The 23,197-nt window shown below is 38.0% G+C and overlaps 1 protein-coding gene across 7 annotated transcripts in view; it reads right to left on the bottom strand.

Annotated features, from left to right (window-relative positions):
- The window catches only part of WNK3 (WNK lysine deficient protein kinase 3), a 140,633-nt gene extending 121,799 nt beyond the window's left edge, over positions 1-18,834 (bottom strand). For 3 of the 7 annotated variants that reach the window (XM_059911852.1, XM_059911847.1, XM_059911853.1), the window contains exon 1: positions 17,663-17,718. The gene's annotated coding sequence lies outside the window, so the exon portion shown is untranslated. Of the gene's footprint in view, positions 1-641; positions 793-17,662; positions 17,719-17,778; positions 17,877-18,341; positions 18,385-18,517; positions 18,564-18,770 lie in introns of those variants that run through there. The other 4 variants (XM_059911848.1, XM_059911851.1, XM_059911850.1 and 1 more) reach the window with 4 other exon arrangements.
- Positions 18,835-23,197: the final 4,363 nt, after the last annotated feature.

Below are 23,197 nucleotides of genomic sequence, written 5' to 3' on the forward strand. Positions count from 1 at the left end.
GGAAATCATTAAGGAGAAAAGTCACCTGTTTAATCCCTTTTTTCTTAATAAGAAGTTTGTTCTTTTTTCTGTCCAATCTTAGCAACCAGCAGACTCCAGGGACTGTGTCTTATCTTGTTTACCACTGTAGTCCTCAGTGCTTAGCAGACTACTTGGCATATAGCTCAATAAGTCTTCATATTGCATGAATGTTGGTTAGCAATCTAGTTCTCAGACCCTTCTATCAATCCGTCATATTTTTTTTCCCAAGGGGCTCAAAATTCTTTTAATCAACTTTCTCAGGTATAATTGTCATACAGTAAATTACATGTGTTTAAAATGTACAGTTTGATAAATTTTGACACAGATGTACACCTCTGAAACCATCTCCAAAATCAAGACAATGAACATATGCTTCTCCACCAAGAGCTCTTACTCCTGTCCCTTTGTAATTCCTCTAAGTAGTCCATTATCTGGATATATCATAATTTGTTTATTTATTCACCTCTTGATGACATTTGGGTTGAATTTCACTTATGGACTATTATGAATAAGGTTGCTATGAAGATCTGTGTACAAATCTTTACATGGACATATACTCTCATTTATCTTGAGAAAGTACCTAAGAGTGGAATGGCTGTATCAGAAAATGTATGCTTAACCTTTAAAGAAACTGCCATCTGTTTTTCAAGGTGGTTGTATCATTTTGCATTCCCAGGAGTGGTACAGAAGAATTCCAGTTCCTCCATATCTTCATCAGTACTCTACACTGCCAAATCAATATACTTTGAAAGTCAATAAGACTAGTATTACCTGCAAATGAGAAAAGGTAATTAACAATGCCTCACTTAGGTAGAGAATTTTTTCTTTAACTTATTTTGACATAATTTTGGACTTGGAAAAAGACCTGCAAGAATATACAAAGAATTTAGTATACCCTTCACTCACATCCCCAAATGTTAACATTTTAGATTGGACATTTTTAAGTAAGAATAACTCTATTCAAAAAAAAAATAAAGAATAACTCTATTCACTTAACTAAAGGTAACTTATCCAGAAACCTCAAAAGCAAAGATCCATAAGTAAGACAAAAGGATTGCTAAGCAGACAAAAATAGGTAAAAATCAGAGAATTTAAGTAGGAAAAAGCCTTCAAAATTTTTTAACTGCAGAACTTTTAAAAAATGGAATCTTACTCAGAATCCTAATGTAAAAATAGAGGGGAAAGTAGTGCTGCTTTGGTATAATAACTTTAATTATAATGTCTGGTCACCTGGTTTCCCAAACTATAGAATAAGAAGCAGCAAAGTAGAGAAATGGGGAAATGAGTGTTCCTTCAGTCTTTTAAAAACCAACCCTAAGACAAAAAATATTACTAGAGACAAAGAAGGACATTTTATAAGCATGGAGAGATTAATTCACCAGGACAATATAACAATTATAAACATATACACATCTAACAACAGAGCCCCAAATACATTAAATAAAAACTGACAAAACTGAAGAGAGAAATAAACAATTCAGTAATAACAGTAGATGTTAATACCCCATTCTCAATAATGGGGAGAAAAATGAGACAGAAAACGAGCAAGAATCTGGAAAACTTGACCAATACTATCAATCAACTTGACCTAACTGCCATCTATAGAACACTTCACCCAGCAAGAACAAAATATACATTCTTTTCAAGCACACATGGAAACATCTCGAGAATAGATCATGTACTATGCAATAAAATAAATCTCAATAAATTTAAAAGGATTGAAACCAAAGTATGCTCTCCTACTACAAAAGAATTAAATTAGAAATGAACAGAAAAGGGTAAGGGTATATAGATCAATGAAATAGCATTGAGAGTCTAGAAGTAAACCTTAATATTTATGGTCAATTGATTTTCAACAGAGAGGCCAAGACAATTCAATGGGAAAAGAACAGTCTTTCAACAAAAGGTACTGGGACAACTGGATATCCACATACAAAAGAATGAAGTTGGACTCCTACCTCACACCATACAAGAAATGAACTCAAAGTGGAACATGGACTAAAACTATAAAACCCTTAGAAGAAAACATTAAAGTAAATTCTAGTGCCTCTGGGTTATGCAATGGTTTCCTAAGTACAATAGCAGAAGTACAAGTGATAAAAGAGAAAATTGAGAAGCTGGACCTCAACAAAATTTAAAACTTTTGTGCTTCAAAGGATGCCATCAAGGAAGTGAAAAGTGAAAAGGCTGGGAGAATATATGTGCAAATCATATACCTGAAAGGGGACTGGTATTCAGAATATATAAAGAATTCCAACAATTCAATAATGAAAAGATAAATAATCCAATGGGCTAAAGATCTGAATAGGCATTTCTCTAAAGCAGATATACAAGTGGCCAATAAACACATGAAAAGATGTTCCACATCGTTACTCATTAGAGAAATACAAATCATAATCACAAATACTACCCCATACCCATGAGGATGGTTACAATAAAAAAGACAAGACAGTAACAAGTGATGGTGAGGATATGGAGAAAATAGACCCCTAATACACTGCTGGTGGGAATGTACAATAGAACACAGTCTGGCAGTTCCTCAACAAGTTTAACATAGAGTTACCATATGAATACCATCTACCCAAGAGAAATGAAAACTTATGTCCACACAAAAACTTATACACAAGTGTTCATAGAAGTACTAGTCACAACAGCCAAAAGGTGGAAACAATCCAAATGTCTAACAACAGTTGGATAAACAAAATGTGTTATATCCATGCAATACAATATTATTCAGCAATAAAAAGAAATGAGGTATTGATACATGCTACAATAAGGATGAATCTTGATAACATTATGCTATGTGAAAGAAGCCAAAGGAAAGACCACGTACTGTATGGTTACATTTATATGAAATGTCTAGAATATGCAAATCTATAGAGACAGAAAATAGATTATTTGTTGCCTTGGGCTGGGGTGTAGGAATAGGACTGACTGCAAACTGGCACAAGAAATATTTTGGGGGTGATGAAAATGTTCTAAAATTAGATTGTAATCAAGGTTATACAACTCTATAAATTTGCTAAAAATCACTGGCATTTATATTGGTGAATTTTATGATATATAAATTATATCTCAATAAAATATGATGTCCTTAAGCATCTTAAAATATTGTGACTAAAATCAAAGCCATCATAATATCAAATATGCCTTTTTAAAACTATACTCTCTACCTCCCTCACCACCACCACCACCCCATTCTGTCCACTCTCCTTATCTTCTGCCTGGATTCCTGGGTTGAGAATCATTAGTCTGAAGAGAAAAGACCTGACAACAATAAAATGTAATAGCTGGTGGCCTAAGGGTAAACAATGAATAAGAAAAACAAATTTTAACAAAACAGGCAAAGAACTTCACTAAGCATAGTATATCTGGGGCCTTTTCATCATGGATCCAATAGCTTCTTGACCATAAAACAGAGTTTCAGAACTCAGGCTTTGGAGTGGGAGAAACCTGGAATCAATCATGGTTCTGCCTCTCACTCCTCAGAGATTTGGGGCAAATTACTTAACCTCATTCATTTTTTATTTCATTTGTGAAATCTCACAGGAATAATATGAAAATAAAATGGTAATATACATGTAAAGTACTTAGCACAGTGCCTGGCACAATATAATAATCAATAAATGGAAGCTTTTATTTCTTACCTCTTAATAACCCCTAAGGGCAGCACTATACTAAAGCGCTATACAACAACACTCAAGAAAACATTAAATGATTTTTCAGGAGACTATTTAGTAAAGCTGAAAAGTATATAATACATTCTTTTAAAGTTTTCCAGTAAGAAACCATGGTGGCATTGCTAAAGGGGTATGCTTCAGTGACCAGGGTATCTCTACTATACTCAGCAGTGCAGAAACATAGCTCAGTAAAATAGTCCACAAAATTCAGGCCTCAAACCTGAAGTCTCTACTGAGTTCAACGGCTATGTATCATAACCCATGTGTGACCATTATTTCCTTCATAAAATGATAACACATTGACTTAAGCCCTAGGAATATGTATAAAGACAATTGCAAAGGCACTTCTACAGAGATTGAAATTATAGGGAAAATCTCACAAATCTGTGTCCCATATGTACTCCTTCAATATATTTGATATATAATCTTGGAGCATTTGAGTTAAAAGCTCAAGATAAGTTTCCCCCTGTAGCTTATCATGGTTCTATCCATGGGAAATCCAGCATACAAACAGTACTTTGTCAATGACTCAATAATTTCTTCAACTTTTGGAACGAGCAATTGAAAGAATGCACATTTAAATAGTCAGAATTACACAGTAAATTTTCCACTGACAATCCTCTCTCTCTCTCATACATGTGTATTCATACCAATAAACATTTACCAAGTGCCAAGCACTGTGTCAGGGTCTGGGGATAAAAGAACAAAAGTCAGTCTTTGTCCTCAAGGACCCTGCAGTTTATCCAAGCTTAAGATATACCACTGCCGCCTTCTAGTTCAAGAAGGTGAACTGAACACCTACATCTCTTGTACTTTCCAAGACCCTGAAAAAGTGATGGTAAAATAGTACAGAAGTATAAATCACAAGTCAAAGACAGGAATGGAAAATGGCATAGCAAATACAAGATTTCAACAATTTCTGACAGAGAGCAAACAGGAAAGAACTAGCTGATAACACAAATCAAAGGAATGCTACAACCTGAAATATGTAATAGAAAGGGTTCCAACCCGGGAGGGAGCTGACTTGCAGGGCAAAACCCCAGAGGGGTTCCACACTCAAAGAAGACTGATCCTAAAGAGAGCCAGAGTGAGAAAAGGGCTAAAAACAGGGGTTAACTGAAGGTCTGAATTATGACACAGTTGATGAACTCTCCCCCCAAAATGAAGAAATTCCTGCAGATAGAATACCAAATTCAACAAACTAGGAAGAATAAGGGCACCCTAGTACAAAGCCTTCTGCGCTCTGGCATTTGGGCCCTCCAAGTGTAAAAGCCAGCTGCCCACCCACTCCCCCCAAAACCAGCTGACAACCTGCCTAGGTACACAGAACTCCCAGTCAGCCCTTCTACTAGGTCATTCTTTAATACGAACAGAATCAGGAGACAGCCATATTGAAGAAAACATGTAACACAGAAAGAACAAGAACAAGAAAAAAATATCCTTGGAAGAGCTGAAATAATTCAAGAAACCATTTTTAATTTAATTTTTAAAATATAATCATAAGATTCAAAAATCAAAGAAAGAGGTATATAATGGACAGGTTCACTCCCAAATCTGTTTCCTATCCATTCAGTTCCCCCCCACTCTCCCACAAGTAACCACTCATTAGATTCTGTGTAGCCCTCCAGAGTTTCTTACAGCAAATAAGCAAATATAAATATATGTTCTTTCTCTCCCTTTCTACACGAAAAGTAGCATAGTATATACCAAGCTTTTTTTTATAGTCACAATAATTTAAGATACTGTTTTCCCTGTCAGTACATGAGATTCCCTCATTCTTATTTTTTAATACCTATATAGTAATAGTATTTGATTATTTGCTTATGACAGATAAAACTGCATATTTCATTTTGCATATATGTATATCTGTGTGTATATATATATGTAAATTCCCTGAAGTGGGATTGCTGGATCAAAGGAAATTTTCATATTTAACTTTTAATGAAGTATACTAATATACCCATAAGAGTAAACATAATTCATGTGTACCTTTATATAATGCTGCCAAACTGCCTTCCACAGGCATTGTACCAATTTAAACTCCCACCTGCAATGTGCAAGGTGTCTTTTACCCCACAGCCTTGACAACAAAAAAAGGTGTTATCAAACATTTTGATTTTTAACACTCTGATAGGTTTAAAAAAGGAATCACAGTGCGGCTTCAATTAGCAATTATCTCATGAGTGAGATTAAGCATCTTTCACATAAACAATAATTAAAGTCAGGAATAAGCCAAGAATTGCTATTATCATTGCTACCACTTACGGAAATAAAATAAGACATACAAATATTGGAAAGTAGGAGACAGAATTCAAAACTTGCAGATTATATGATTACCTAGCTAGAAAATCCAAGCAAATTCAACTAAAAAAACTATGATAGGAAGTAATGAGAGAGCTCAGCAGAAACGCTAAATGCAAAATCAACAAACAAATCAATAGCTTTGCTATACATCAGCAATAATCAATTAGAAAATGTAATTAAAAAAACAACTATCAGGGACTTCCCTGATGGTCCAGTGGGTAAGACTCCGCACTCCCAATGCAGGGGGCCCGGGTTCGATCCCTGGTCAGGGAACTAGATCCCGCATGCATGCCACAACTAAGAAGTCCACATGCTGCAACTAAAAGATCCCACATAGCACAATGAAGATCCCATGTGCTGCAACTAAGACCCAGCGCAGCCTAAATAAATAAATGAATGAATTAAAAAAAAAAAACCTATCCTAAGGTGAGGGTTCCAGGGGCAGGTGGCACCAGGAGGGGGCAGGAAGGGCTGGGTGCTCCGGAAGGAGGGCGGGTCACTGCAATTACTATAGATATAGATATAGATATAGAGATATAGATATAGATACTATCCTGCTCATAAGAGCAACAGAGCTATAGAATAATCATCTAGGAATAAACTCAAGAAGAAGTATGCAACACCTATATAAAGAAGACTAAAATTTTACTGAAGTACATAAAATACACCTTTCTTTGGTAGAAAGACCCAACATTAGGATCTTCACAAACCCCCCTCTGAGATTATTCCAAAGTCAATGCAAGTTCAATAAAAATCCCAAAGAGATGTTTTTGGCCCAAACTGACAAACTGATTTGAAAAGAGTACAAGGAAAGCCAAGAAAATCTTGAAAAAGAACAATGAGAGTTTGCTTTAACAAATATTACTTATAGCTATAGTAAGTTAAACAATGTGGTTTCATCAGAGAAATATACAACTGGACTAATGGAGAACAATCAGTAGAGAAAGAGACACATGTATGTATGGCAATGCAGTCCATAGTAAAGACTGCATTTCAAATTTATGAGGAACAGATAGCATAATAAATGGTGTCAGAATAACTGGCTATCCATCTTTGGGGAAAAAAGTTAAAGCCCTACTTAAAACCAGTCACAGAAATAAATTCCAGGTAGATAAAAGGGTTAAACATAAAAACCAAAACTATTTAACTATGAAAAGAAAATATGGCAGAATATATTTCTAACCTGAAGAAAGGCTCCCTTAAAAAGATAAAATACAAAGACCATTAACAACAACAACAAAAAAATACATTTGGCCATTTGACCATGAACAAGGTTAAAAGATAGGCAACAGTCTGGGAGCAAACATCTGCAACTTGTATAGCAAAGCATTAATATCCAGAATATATAAAGAGCTAAAAAAAAATCAGTAAGAAGAAACACAAATGGACAATACATGCATGGTAGGGGGATGGCTCAAACTCCTTAGTAAGCAAGGAGATGCAAATTCAAATAATTCAATATCATTTTTTGTCTATCAGATGAGCGAAAATTATAAATCTGTTAATATCACATTTTGAGTGTGAGAAATTCAGCACTCCATGCACCGTTGGCAGGTAAACTGGAATAGCCTCTTCATATGGCAAATTCCAAATATCTAGTGCATACCTGTCACCCAGCAATTCCACTTCTTAGTATCTACCTGAGAAATATTCCTGTATGTGTACAAATACGTATGTACAAGGATTTTTTACTGAAGGATTTTTTATTGTTTGCAACATCAAAAAAACTGAAAAGAACTTACATATTCATCTATAAGAGAATGGTGAAATAAAAAGTGGTGCATCTATACTGCGTAATAATATGCATCTGTTTAAAAACTGAGAGATGGTTATACACTGATGTATAAAAATCTCCCACACATATATACTATTGAGAAAAGTGAGTTGTAGTACAACACATACATCATACTATATGTTAATTATATATTAAATATTATATATAAATACATATATAAAAGACAAAACTTTATGTTTCTAAATGTACTCATATATGTGTAAATGCATATAAAAAAGACTGGAAGGATATGCTCTAAACTGATCCTAGTGGTTAAAGAAGCATGTAGTATGAAATACTATGTATCCATTAAAAAGGATAAAGTGAACATATACATACTGACACTAAAAGAGCCTGAAGGGCTTCCCTGGTGGCACAGTGGTTAAGAATCCTCCTGAATGCAGGGGACACGGGTTTGAGCCCTGGTCCGGGAAGATCCCACATGCCGCAGAGCAACTAAGCCTGTGCGCCACAACTACTGAGCCTGCGCTCTAGAGCCTGCGAGCCACAATTACTGAAGCCCGTGCGCCTAGAGCCCATGCTCTGCAACAAGTGAAGCCCGCGCACCACAACGAAGAGTAGCCCCCGCTCACCGCATCTAGAGAAAGCCCACGTGCAGCAACAAAGACCCAACGCAGCCAAAAATAAATAAATCAAATAAATTAATTTAAAAAAATACTTGGAACCAATTTCTTAAAAAAAAAAAAGAGAGAGCCTTAAGACATATTCTTTGGGAAAAAAGTAAGTCATAAAATACATATTTTTTATTTGTATATGCACATACATATGCATGTAAATACAGAGAAAAAGGACTGTACAAGTTCACAGTCAACTCTTAACAATGATTACCCACTGGGAGGGCAGGAAATTGGGTAAAGGGGGACTTGGTTTTAATTTACCTCTATATTATTTTAATTCATTAAAGAAGAATTGTCCATCAACAACCTGTACCAAGAACCAGTTAAAGATATTATAATTTCTTAAAATAACTGAAGGAAGGATAAAACAAATAAGGTATGTATAACTTATATCCAAATGAATATTATCACTTAACACTTATTGAGTGCTTTGTGCTAAGCACTCTAAGCCCTTCCATGCATTTTCTCATGTAATCATAAGACTCTTGAGGTAAAATTATTCCCATTTTACAAATGAGGAAACTAGGCTCAAAAAATTAAGTTAAACTTCCCTAAGATTACACAGCTAGTAAAAACTAGGGACAAAATTCAACCCAGGCAACTGACTCCCAAGTCCACTCTTAACTACTCATAATACAGGGTCACATATGACTTGGAGCCACATGCACACACTATACACAATCCTGAATTGCATAGATACATACACTGCACAACCACATCACATTAAAGATGCCCATTTTATGTGAAAAAATTTCTGGATCCATATTAGAAAAAGAACTGAAATCATCTCCATCTTCTTTCATCATCAAAATTAAACAATTTCTATCTACCAATCACCTACCCTGAAATCCCTAATTAACACTTTACTCTGCCTAACCCTTTATAACAGTGGTAGCCAAACTACATACAGCCCTCAGGCCAAACCTACCTCACCTCCCAGCCTGTTTTTGTGCAGCAGCTGAGTTGAGAAAGATTTTTACATTTTTAAATGGTTGAAAAAAAAATCAAAAGAAGAATAGTATTCATGACACATGAAAATTACTCAAAATTCATTATTTCAGTGTTCATAAATAGTGTTATTGGAACACAGCCATGCTCATTCATTTACATATTGCCTATGACTGCTACACAACAGAGCTGAGTTGTGGCAACAGAGACTCCATGGCCCACAAAGCCTAAAGCACTGTATTTACTATCTGGTCCTTTACGGAGAAAGTTTATCAAACCTTGCTTTATAATTTTCAAAAGAACTTCATCTATTTAACTCAATTACTCCTAACAACAACCCTGAGAGCTACTTGGTATTTTCCTGAATTCTGAAAATTAAGAAGGCTCAGAGAAGTTTAGTGTCTTGCCCATCACAGAGCTAGTAAGTAAAGGGGAGAATTCTGGAAGCCCAGTTTTCCAGCTCCGAATCCAACATACTTTCTACCACACTACCACTCTCTAAGAACCCAACCCCTTCTGACTAACCAATGAGTTTAGACATTTGGTGCTAAAATTTACCAGATGGGGAGAGACATAAAAGCTTTACACTGGTGGGAAAACATATCTCAATTGAGAAACGTTGACGCCAAAAATAGATTAATAGGATACACTGCATTTCATATGTAGTTGTATAATTTACAAAGTATATTTTCTCATTTATTAGCAAAGAAACTCTGCTAAATAGGTAGTGCTTTTGTTTTGTTTAGTAACAAATAAGGAAATATATAGACTTGCATAAGATTATACTAAGGCAAGACCAGAACCCAGGCTGACTCCTACTCCAGGGACATTTCCACTTGGGAACACTGTCTCTTCTCATAAGGAATGTACCTGTTGTTTCTTTCCTTAGAAACAAAAAGCAGTAACTCATATTCTAAATAGTAAGAAACTAAAGTGTTATTTTAGAAAGGATAAATTAACAATTTAACAAAATAATAACAGAAGGGATACTCTTAACATCTGGATCTCTGTTCAGTCACCTCCTCAAAGAAGGCTTCCAAACTAACCACATGAGCCAAAGAGGCTCCTCCCTAACATCCCAGCACCCTTTAAAAATTTTTCTTCTTAGCATTTATTTTCTGAAATATTTGTTGACTGTCTGTCGTCCTCCACTGTAATGTAAGCTCAAAGATGGCAGGGTCATTGTCGGCTTTGCTTCCTTTTCGTCTATTCCCAATACATCAACCCTGGCAAACTGGAAGAACACAATAAATATTTGTTGAATGAATGGTAGAACCTACATATACACTGGATAAGTTATACTTATAATTCACAGATTCAGAGTAAGTTATCAGTGTATTTGAAAGGTTCCTTCGCAAATAAACCACGCATCTTCAAAAAGAGTTTTTTCTCTTGCCAGAAAGACACCTTCAAAGGCGAATTCAATGGAAATGCCACAGTAGCCCAGCAGGACAAAACTTATTCTCTGGGCAGCAGTGGATATAATCAGAGATGAACTAGCACCTTATAGGTCTTAAGGCTGATCAAGCAGATTTTCCATTCTTGTATTAAAACACATCCCCTAATTTTTTTTAAATTTCAAATAATTGTCCCTATTTTAATTATGTTTAACTAGAGGCTGAGATTTAACAACCAATTGTGCTGTGCTAAATTTTAATTCTCATTTCTACAAGAAAACAAACTGAAATAATCTTACATTATCCCTAAATAAACAGAATAATATATGGTGATTATAGTCCAAGTTACAAGTAAAAAGTCTCCACAAGGTACTGACTGTTATATGTTTTCGTCAAGAAGTTGGCTCACAATAATAAACTATATAACACATACATATGAATTACTTTTAGCATAAATCTAATATCAATTTCTGGTAATTATAGACTAAATCTGCTTTTTTCCCTAGGTTTAAGCAAAGATTTCACCCTACACAAACAATTTAAAACAACACTAATATTCTTTACAAAAAAAATCACTTTACAAAAAAGTAAAGATCACTTTACAAAAAAATCACTTATGGGGCAGTCCAGTGGTTAGGACTCTGTGCTTTCACTGGCAAGTGCGCAGGTTCAATCCCTGGTCAGGGAACTAAGATCCCACAAGCCGTGAGGCACGGCCAAAAAAAAAAAAAAAAAAAAATCACTTATGTAACTTTAGCATAAGGATCATCTAGCTTGCCATACTGAAGTTTCCTGATCATAAAAGTCTCGTTGACTCATAAAGAGTTTTAGAATCCCCACACTTCAAATATAAGGCCTTCAAAAATGCATTTAGAAACATTTCTTCCCCACAACTACCCAAAGAGTGATTAGATATCGCCACAAATAGCTTTACTTAACTAACATACATGTATAGTATTATTTATTATCTATTTTATAGTTTAAAAATCTTCAAGTTAATCTACATGCAAAAGAATGAAGCTGCACCCTTACCTTGTACCAGATACAAAAATTAACTCAAAATGGATCAAAGACCTAAATATTAAAGCCAAAACTATAAAATTCTTCACAGAAAATATAAATCTTCATCATCTTGGATTTGGCAGTGGTTTCTTAAATATAACACCAAAAACACAAGCAACAAAAGAAAAAGATAAATTGGACTTCATCAAATTTTAAAACTTTTGTGCACCAAAAAACACTATCAAGAAAGTAAAAAGAGACATACAGATGGCCAACAGGCACACGAAAAGATGCTCAACATCACTAATCATCAGGCAAATACAAATCAAAACCATAATAAGGTATCACCTCACACCTGTCAGAATGGCTATTATCAAAAAGATAACAAGTGTTGGTGAGGATGTGGAGAAAAGGGAACCCTCATGCACTGTTGGTAGAAATGTAAACTGGTATAGTCTCTATGGAAAACAGTATGGAGATTCCTTATAAAATTAAAAATAGAACTACCATACGATCCAGCAATTCCACTTCTGGGTATTTATCTAAAAAAACAAAAACACTAATTCTCAAAGATATGTGCATGACTATATTCATGGCAGCATTATATACAATAGCCAAGATATGGAAGCAACCTAAGTGCCCATCAACAGATGAATGGGTAAACAAGATGTGGTATATATATACACAACAGAATATTACTCAGCCATAAAAATACTGAAATCTTGCCATTTCAACAACATGGATGGACCCAGAGGGTATTATAATAAGTGAAGTAAGTCAGACAGAAAAGGACAAATACTGTGTGATTTCACTTATATTTGAAATCTAAAAAGCAAAACAAATGAACAAACACAACTAAACAGAAACAGAGTCACAGATACAGAAAACAAAGAGGTGATTGCCAGAGGGGAGGAGGTTGTGGGGAGGAGAGAAATAAGTGAGAAAGATTAAGAGGTATAAACTCCCAGTTGCAAAGTAAATGAGTCACAGGTATGAAATGTACAGTGTGGGGAATATAGTCAATAATTATGTAATATCTTTGTATAGTGACAGATGATAACTAGACTTATCATGGTGATCACTCTGAAATGTACAGAAATATTGAATCACTATGTTATGAACCAGGAACTAACATAGTGCTGTAGGTCAGTTATACTTCAAAAACAAACAAACAAACAAACATAGAAAAAGAGATCAGATTTGTGGCTACCAGAGGCGGGGATAGGAGGATGGGGAATTAGATGAAGGTAGTCAAAAGGTACAAATTTCCAGTTATAAGACAAATAAGTACTAGGGATATAATGTATAACATGACAAAAATAATTAATACTTAGGTAACTGTATGTTATACATGAAATTTTTTGTTTTGTTTTGTTTTTTGGCCGCATTGTGTGGCATGCAGGATCTTAGTTCCCCGAACAGGGATCAAACTCGTGCCTCCTGCACTGAGAGCGCAGAGTCTTAACCACTGGACTGCCAGGGAAATCCCCGTGAAAGTTGTTAAGAGAGTAAATCCTAAGAGTTCTCGTCACAAGGAAAAAAAATTTTTTTCTATTTCTTTAATATTGTATCTATATGGGATTACAGATGTTCACTAAACCTACTGTAGTAATCATTTCATGATTGTTAAGTAAAATCATTATGCTGTACACCTTAAACTTATACAGTGCTGTATGCCAATTTTATCTCAATAAAACTGAAAAATAAAGTAAGAAGACAACTCACAGAATGGGGGAAAAATATTTGCAAATCATATGTCTGATCAGGCCCTAGTATCTAGAATATACTTTTAAAAAACTCTTACGGGACTTCCCTGGTGGCACAGTGGTTAAGAATCCGCCTGCCAATGCAGGAGACACGGGTTCGAGCCCTGGTCTGGGAAGATCCCACATGCCGTGGAGCAACTAAGCCCGGCTGCCACAACTACTGAGCCTAAACTCTAGAGCCCACGAGTCACAACTACTGAAGCCTGGTCACCTAGAGCCCATGCTCCGCAACAAGAGAAGCCACGACGATGAGAAGCCCACGCACCACAAGGAAGAGTAGCCCCCGCTCGCCACAAATAGAGAAAGCCCGCACGCAGCAACGAAGACCCAACGCAGCCAAAAATAAATAATTAATTTTTAAAAACTCCTACAACTCAACAATAAAAAGATAGACAACCAAATTTAAAAACGGGCAAAGGACTTACATAGACATTTCTCCAAAGAAGAAATTCAAATAGCCAAGAGCACATGAAAAGATGTGAAATGGGAATCAAAACCACAATAAGATATCACTTCACACTTACTAGATGGCCATAAAACACACACACACACAAACAAAACCCCCCAAAGTAACAAACGCTGGGAAAGATGTGAAAAAATTGGAACCCTTAGACACTGAGGATGTAAAATGGTGCAGCCACTGTGGAAAACAGTTTGGTGGTTCCTCAACAAGTTAAACACAGAATCACCATATAACCCAGTACATACCCAAAAGAATTGAAAACAGGTGTTCAAACAAAAACTTGTACACAAATATTCATACCATCATTGTTCACAAAAGCCAAAAGGTGGAAAGATCCCAAATGTCCATTTTGAATAGATAAACAAAATGCAGTATATCCATACAATGGAATATTATTCAACCATAAAAAGGAATGAAGTACTGATACATGCCACAATGTGAGTGAACCTCAAAAACATGTAAAGTAAAAGAAGCCAGACACAGAAGACCACGTATTATATGATTCCTTTTATATGAAATATCCAGAATAGACAAATCAATAGCGACAGGAGATCAGTGGTTGCCAGGAGCTGGGGGAAAAGAAGAATGGGGAGTGACTGCTTAATGGGTACAGGGTTTCCTTTTGGGGTGATGAAAATGTTTTGGAACTAGATGTGCAACAACATGAAGGTACTTAATGCTACTGAATTGTACACTCTAAAATGGTAAATTTTATGTTATGTGAATTTTATCACAATAAAAAGTTACGAGGTTAAAACACAGAAAACAATTTCTTCATTTCTAATTTTTAAAAAGTTCATGAAAAAAATAATACATTCCTTGAAGAAAGGGGCATTAAAGGCTCACTTTTGCAGTAAGTTAATCTCAACATTTTCCAAACCAAATATCTCATGACAAGCTCTACCAAAACAATTAAAACTGGCATCAAATTCTACTTTTGAAGCTTTGGGAATTTCTGTATGAATGCCTTTATAGATGTCCTTTACAGCTATCAAATATGTCCTAACAGTGCCATAAATTTTATGATCTCAAACAAAAATGGAAAAGACCCACCCCTCTGAAAGTATTCTGGCTTTTAGCCAAGAGACATAATCAGGTATATCTGCAAATAGAGCTGGTCTACTTATACTAAGATGGGAGACTGAGAAAGGAAGAGTTTTTTCTTGCACACAACCACCCCCCCCACACACACAAACATATACACAAAAATGTAGGCCCTCCATTAATTATTTTTAAGTTAGTTATCTGACTAGAAATTTGATAGCAATAAAACAGTTCTCATCTTTACTTCTGACTACTCTGGTTCTGTGCAACCACTGGCTTTATCATTTCCTGGCTAAGTGATGGACACATTAATGAAAAGAAATTCCCCTAGGGAAGAAAGTTAAAGTCCACATTACAGAAATTTAACTCCTAAAACACTACAGAATAATTACATCAACAAATGTAGACTTGTGATATGGGTGGGGATCAACATTGGTCTAGAAGTCAGAACTCCAGGGTCGACCACTTACTTACTAGGGCAAGTCTTATTTTTCTGAGCTTTATTTTCTCTCTCAGGTATAAAAAGGAAAATAACTTTCCTGCCTGCTTCCCAAAAGAAGTACAGTAATAAGAATATGTACAAGGTGTGATAGGACCACTAAAGAGGGGCACCTAACCTAGCCTGGTGGAGGATGCTGGGAAAAGGAAAAAAGGGGGAGCAGGAAAGGCTTTCAGGAATAGCTAATGACAGAGGTTAGTATAAAAAGAATGAATTCAAATTCAAAGGAAAGGGGAGAGATCAGAAGCAAAGCCAGAGAGATGAACACCATAAATCTGCTTATGCTATTCCCTCCTTGGTAAATAGTCAATGGCTCCTAACTCTGCAGGGTAGTCCTTCATCTCAGCCTCAATCTAAGATTCCAGCCTTATCTCATTCCACTCCCCAAATATACCATGCCTACACTTTCCTGCCTCAGTACTTGAATGTTCTTCCACTCCAGGAACATCTAGTTTGAAACTGGGAGACCAGCTTGCCTGCCAGAGTTGATGCAACATTTCCAGGGTTTCATGGTGCTTTTATACTTCTACTCTACTGCTTAATACACTAAGTATTCATTTAATCTAAGAGAATATGAACATTGTATCAACTTTTATATTTAAACTCTGAGTAGCCAAAACAAGGATTACGCTCTTTCAAACATCAAAGCAGAATAAAAGAAAAAGGGCATGTTCTCAAATTTGCAACATTTCCAAGATAAATGAATATATGTCAGTAAAGTTTGTAAAAAGTAACCATGAAAAGTTAAAAATCCATAAACTATTAATCTTGACCCATAAAAGAATGAGACCATCACAAGACGTCCTTAACAGAAGATATGAATTTAGAGAACAGCACGTCCAAGTAATCTGCTGTAATTTAAACTCACACCAAAAAGCAAGTGCCAATTTTCAAACAAGATAAATTCAGATTAACGAAAAAAATCATGTAGAATTATTTTAGCATTCAAAATCAGCATTTTAGTTATCCTTTAATGCAAGGTATCTTTCCTTTGGACTGTTGACAATTTTTAAATTCATCAATTCAAAGGATAAAGACTGTCTAGAAAACACCTGCTGCTCTGTATCACATACAGAGACCTCTTTAAAAGTTCTTTTGGTATTACAACTTACTATAGATGAAAAACAGGTAATGATGCCTCCCAAAATTGAATGCAATCACCACCATACAGAAGATTTTCACAACTTAAAGGCTATTTATCATACAATTGCTTCAGTCCACAGTAACTCTTAAGAAGGAATAGCCATACCACTTGCATCTGTTTTGAGGGTTCAATTTCATTTTAACAAGATCTACCAACTCGCAAGATAGGGAGATACACACGTGCAGGATTTCCACCTACACCCCACTACATAAATGTTTCACCATTCTTAACTACTCAAACAAGACCTCTTTCAGTACAGTGAAGCCACCTCACCACTTTTATCCTAACCCCATCATACCATCTCCTCCCCATCCCCAACCTGTCAGTCACAAAACACACCGTTCCCAAATAATACCTCTCAATCTCCTTGAACCTAACCCATTTACACAACCAGGCAGCAGTACCCCTCACAAGATACAGTCCTATCGACCTTCACACATCAACTGAATCTCTAAATTAAATCCACTTTCCCTCATCCCATTATATACTGAAACTCAACTTCGAAAACCCGAAGAGATCTTCCCTTTCAGTAGCCTCAACCTCACTTAAATTATCACTCAGTCCTTTGTCAACCGTCACCCGGCCCCCTCACGTAACCTCACCTTCTCCGTCCCCTAGTCTCCCATGAACTCCCAAAGTTGCCACCCCCACAACGAAAAAGACAAAAAACGTACCTCACCCTTAAACCTGCCCTTCCCCACTTTCCCCCTCTGATTTTCCTCTCCGCCTCTTGGCTCACACGGAAAGCAGCTCCGACAACCCTGAAGATCCGAGCCCGGCCTCGTCCCACACGTCTTGGTGACGGCAACCACCCTGCCTCGGTCAAGCCGCCCCCCACTAGGGTGCTTACTCTGAACAGACTCTTGGCCGCCGCTGCCTCCCTCCATTCATCCCCGGCCCATTCATCTCTCAACCCAATCCCAGACACGCCCCCCGGCCTCCTCCCTCACTCCCAGCTTCCCGGCCGGCCCGGGACCCTCACCAGATTAGAAGCTCTCGCAGAGGGAGACTCTCTTTTCGCTTCTCCCTCGCCCTCCTTCAAGCCTCCGCTCGCCCCTCGACTAGCCACACCGTAGAACACACAGATACACAAACCACCTCCTCTGATGCCGCTTACTCCCCTCCTCGATGTCTCGCACTCCACTCCGCGTACTGTGCGCGTGCGCGCGCGACCGTCTCCGCGCGAGCCCACCGGACCAGCTACGGCCGGTAGGTAAAGAGCGGGCGGGGTTAGGGGAGTGGGGTACGAGCGCAAGCTCGCGCTCGCCCGAGAGCTGGGCAGGCGCACGCGTACACCAGTCAGGGAATTCAGATGGAGAGGAGAGGGGGACGGAGGGGGGCGGGGAAGGGAGTGGAGGAAAGGAGGGGGGAGGGGCGGAGAAAGCCGACTGAGCAGCCCCAACTCCGAACGGCCCCTATCGCTGCGAGGTGCCGAGTGGCTAGCCAACTAGAGCATGTGCACTCTTCCCCCGCCCTCCTCAGCGCAGCGGGAGAGAGGGATGCGCGTCGAGAGAAAGGATTCTCTCCCTTCCGAAAAGAAAATCTGTAAGGAGCCACGCGTGACACCTCCTGTGTGTTCAAAAGCTCTCTCTCCACGGCTGCTTTACCCTCTTCCCCTCCAAAAAAAGAGTCCAAGCACACACTCGTTCCTAGCTACCCACCGCCCACTCTCAGTTCTCCATAAGCCGCTAAATGCGGTCGCTCTGCCGCGATGTGGCACCCCCAGCACCTTTTCACCCGCCACCCCTAACTCCATTTTTCCAACTCTCGGCTTCTCTCGCGAGACCCATACCTGCCGGCTTCGGGATTAGAAGTCGAAGCACAGATTTACAAATACCTGTCTCCCGATTACGTTGCGAGGGCAACGGCCATGGCATGTCCCCCCTACCCCCCAGGACCGCAGTGCGCGCGCGCGGGGGCTGGGCAACGACGAAAGCGGGGATGGGAAAGGAAAGCTATGAAACGGATTTTTGACGGCATGTAACCGCTAGGCCTGGGCACGTGCCCTGCGCCTCGCGGGCGGGTGCGGTGTACCCTGGGAATTGTAGTTTTTGTTCCCACCTCCAGACCCACTCCCACCTCAACCTTACTTAGGCCTCCGTCCGAGAGGGGGATTACTGACGCCATTTTGCCAGGAACAATGGCCCTCGGCCCAGGCAGTGGAGGGTGGGGGAGGGAATAATGTTTTAAGGGTTAGGTTAACCTCCCCTGGCCCCTCGGTACCATAGCAACCCCTCAAAAACCTGGCCACGCCCCCTCGCAGCTCCGCCGGGCTCCAAGAGTGCGCGCATGCGGAAAGGCCACCTCCCCCTGAAGCTGCCTTTCACCGTCACCTACCGTCCACCTCCCAGATTCTCTAGTTAGTAGTGACTGATAACTTCTTCGAGCTTTCACTACACGTTAACCTCCGCGCAGTGGCTTTATTTAAGAACTGCTTCCTGCACTATCAGGTGCAGTACAGAGTCCTTTCTGTCATTCTCCCAAGAGCGATCCTGGCTCCACAGAGGAGGAAACAGGCTCAGGAGGGGAAAATGGACAAGTTCACACAACTATGTATGGAGGAGTCAGAAGTTGAACCCAGGTGTGTTCACTCCAGAGCCCATGAATTTTTCAATCCCTCAGGTTGCATCTGGTGTCAGAGACCCTGAACAAAAGCTCCTAAAGGGCAGGCTTGCCCCTCAAGCCTCAGCAGGATGCCTTGAGGGTAGGAGGCTAAATGGAAAATGCCAGGCTAGTATTTTCAAATACCCAGCCTCAGGGCCCTATCACTGAGCTATACTAATCTCTCCTCTCCCCACCATTTTCTTTTTTTTTTAACATCTTTATTGTAGTATAATTGCTTTACAATGGTGTGTTACTTTCTGCTTTATAACAAACTGAGTCAGCTATACATATACATATATCCCCATATCTCCTCCCTCTTGGGTCTCCCTCCCACCCACCCTATCCCACCCCTCTAGGTGGTCACAAAGCACTGAGCTGATCTCCTTGTGTTATGCAGCTGCTTCCCACTAGCAATCTATTTTACATTTGGTAGTGTATATAAGTCCATGCGAGTGTCTCAGTTCATCCCAGCTTACACTTTCCCATCCCCGTGTCCTCAAGCCCATTCTCTACGTCTGCATCTTTATTCCTGTCCTGCCCCTAGGTTCTTCAGAACCATTTTTTTCTTTTTAGATTCCATATATATGAGTTAGCATACGATATTTCTTTTTCTCTTTCTGAATTAACTTCACTCTGTATGACAGACTCTAGGTCCATCGACCTCACTACAAATAACTCAATTTCGTTTCTTTTTATGGCTGAGTAATATTCCATTGTATATATGTGCCACATCTTCTCTATCCATTCATCCGATGATGGACACTTTGGTTGCTTCCATGTCCTGGCTGTTGTAAATACAGCTGCAATGAACATTTTGGTACATGACTCTTGTTGAATTATGGTTTTCTCAGGGTATATGCCCAGTAGTGGGATTGGTGGGTCGTATGGTAGTTCTATTTTTAGTTTTTTCAGGAACCTCCATACTGTTCTCCATAGTGGCTGTATCAATTTACATTCCCACCAGCAGTGCAAGAGGGTTCCCTTTTCTCCACACCCTCTCCAGCATTTATTGTTTGTAGATTTTTTGATGATGGCCATTCTGACCGGTGTGAGGTGATACCTCATTGTAGTTTTGATTTGCATTTCTCTAATGGTTAGTTATGTTGAGCATCCTTTCATGTGTTTGTTGGCAATCTGTATATCTTCTCTGGAGACATCTCTATTTAGGTCTTCTGCCCATTTTTGGATTCGGTTCTTTCTTTTTTGGATATTGAGCTGCATGAGCTGCTTGTAAATTTTGGAGATTAATCCTTTGTCAGTTTCTTCATTTGCAAATATTTTCTCCCATTCTGAGGGTTGTCTTTTCATCTTGTTTATGTTTTCCTTTGCTGTGCAAAGGCTTTTAAGTTTCATTAGGTCCCATTTGTTTATTTTTGGTTTTATTTCCATTTCTCTAGGAGGTGGGTCAAAAGGATCTTGCTGTGATTTACGTCATAGAGTGTTCTGCCTATGTTTTCCTCTAAGAGTTTTATAGTGTCTGGCTTTACATTTAGGTCTTTAATCCATTTTGAGTTTTTTTCTGTATGGTGTTAGGGAGTGTTCTAATTTCATTCTTTTACATATAGCTGTCCATTCTTTTACATGTAGCTGTCTAGTTTTCCCAGCACCAATTATTGAAGAGGCTGTCTTTTCTCCATTGTATATTCTTGCCTCCTTTATCAAAAAATAAGGTGACCATATGCGTGTGGGTTTATCTCTGGGCTTTCTATCCTGTTGCATTGATCTATATTTCTGTTTTTGTGCCACTACCGTACTGTCTTGATTACTGTAGCTTTGTAGTACAGTCTGAAGTCTGGGAGCCTGATTGCTCCAGCTCCATTTTTCTTTCCCAAGATTGCTTTGGCTATTCGGGGTCTTCTGTGTTTCCATACAAATTGTGAAATTTTTTGTTCTGGTTCTGTAAAAATGCCATTGGTAGTTTGATAGGGATTGCATTGAATCTGTAGATTGCTTTGGGTAGTATAGACATTTACAAAATGTTGATTCTTCCAATCCAAGAACATGGTATATCTCACCATCTATTTGTATCATCTTTAATTTCTTTCATCAGTGTCTTATAGTTTTCTGCATACAGGTCTTTTTTCTCCTTACGTAGGTTTCTTCCTAGGTATTTTATTCTTTTTGTTGCAATGGTAAATGGGAGTGTTTCCTTAATTTCTCTTTCAGATTTTTCATTATTAGTGTATAGGAATGCAAGAGATTTCTGTGCATTAATTTTGTATCCTGCTACTTTCCTAAATTCATTGATTAGCTCTAGTAGTTTTCTGGTAGCATCTTTAGGATTCTCTATGTATAGTATCATGTCATCTGCAAACAGTAACAGCTTTACTTCTTCTTTTCCAATTTGAATTCCTTTTATTTCTTTTTCTTCTCTGATTTCTGTGGCTCAAACTTCCAAAACTATGTTGAATAATAGTGGTGAGAGTGGACAACCTTGTCTTGTTGCTAATCTTAGAGGAAATGGTTTCAGTTTTTCACCATTAAGACCAATGTTGACTGTGGGTTTGTCATATATGGCCTTTATTTTGTTGAGGTAAGTTCCCACTATGCCTACTTTCTGGAGGGTTTTTGTCATAAATGGGTGTTAAATTTTGTTGAAAGCTTTTTCTGCATCTACTGAGATGATCATATGGTTTTTCTCATTCAGTTTGTTAATTTGGTGTATCACATTGATTGATTTGCGTATATTGAAGAATCCTTGCATTCCAGGGATAAACCCCACTTGATCATGGTGTATGATCCTTTTAATGTGCTGTTGGATTCTTTTTGCCAGTATTTTGTTGAGGATTTTTGCATCTATGTTCATCAGTGATATTGGCCTGTAGTTTTCCTTTTTTGTGACATCTTTGTCTGGTTTTGGTATCAGAGTGATGGTGGCCTCATAGAATGAGTTTGGATGTGTTCCTCCCTCTGCTGTATTTTGGAAGAGTTTGAGAAGGATAGGTGTTAGCTCTTCTCTAAATGTTTGATAGAATTTGCCTGTGAAGCCGTCTGATCCTGGGCTTTCGTTTGTTGGAAGATTTTTAATCACAGTCTCAATTTCAGTGCTTGTGATTGGTCTGTTTATATTTTCTATTTCTTCCTGGTTCAATCTCAGAAGGTTGTACTTTTCTAAGAATTTGTCCCTTTCTTCCGGGTTGTCCATTTTATCGGCATATAGTTGCTTGTAGTAATCTCTAATGATCCTTTGTATTTCTGCAGTGTCAGTTGTTACTTCTCCTTTTTCATTTCTAATTGTATTGCTTTGAATCTTCTCCGTTTTTTTCTTCATGAGTCTGGCTAATGGTTTATCAATTTTCTTTATCTTCTCAAAGAACCAGCTTTTAGTTTTCTTGATCTTTGCTATTGTTTCCTTCATTTCTTTTTCATTTATTTCTGATCTGATCTTTATGATTTCTTTCCTTCTGCTAACTTTGGTTTTTTTTGTTGTTGTTCTTCTTTCTCTACTTGCTTTAGGTGTAAGGTTAAGTTGTTTATTTGAGATGTTTCTTGTTTCTTGAGGTATGATTGTATTGCTATAAACTTCCCTCTTAGAACTGCTTTTGCTGCATCCCATAGGTTTTGGGTCATCGTGTTTTCATTGTCCTTTGTCTCTAGGTATTTTTTGATTTCCTCTTTGATTTCTTCAGTGATCTCTTGGTTATTTAATAGTGCATTGTTTAGCCTCCATGTGTCTGTATTTTTTACAGGTTTTTTCCTGTAGTTGATATCTAGTCTCATAGCGTTGTGGTCGGAATAGATACTTGATACTATTTCAATTTTCTTAAATTTACCAAGGCTCGATTTGTGACCCAAGGTATGATCTATCCTGGAGAATGTTCCATGAGCACTTGAGAAGAAAGTGTATTCTGTTGTTTTTGGATGGAATGTCCTATAAATATCAATTAAGTCCGTCTTGTTTAATGTATCATTT

The sequence above is a fragment of the Balaenoptera ricei genome, chromosome X, assembly GCF_028023285.1.
Source record: "Balaenoptera ricei isolate mBalRic1 chromosome X, mBalRic1.hap2, whole genome shotgun sequence".
In the NCBI taxonomy this organism is placed as follows: Eukaryota; Metazoa; Chordata; class Mammalia; order Artiodactyla; family Balaenopteridae; genus Balaenoptera; species Balaenoptera ricei.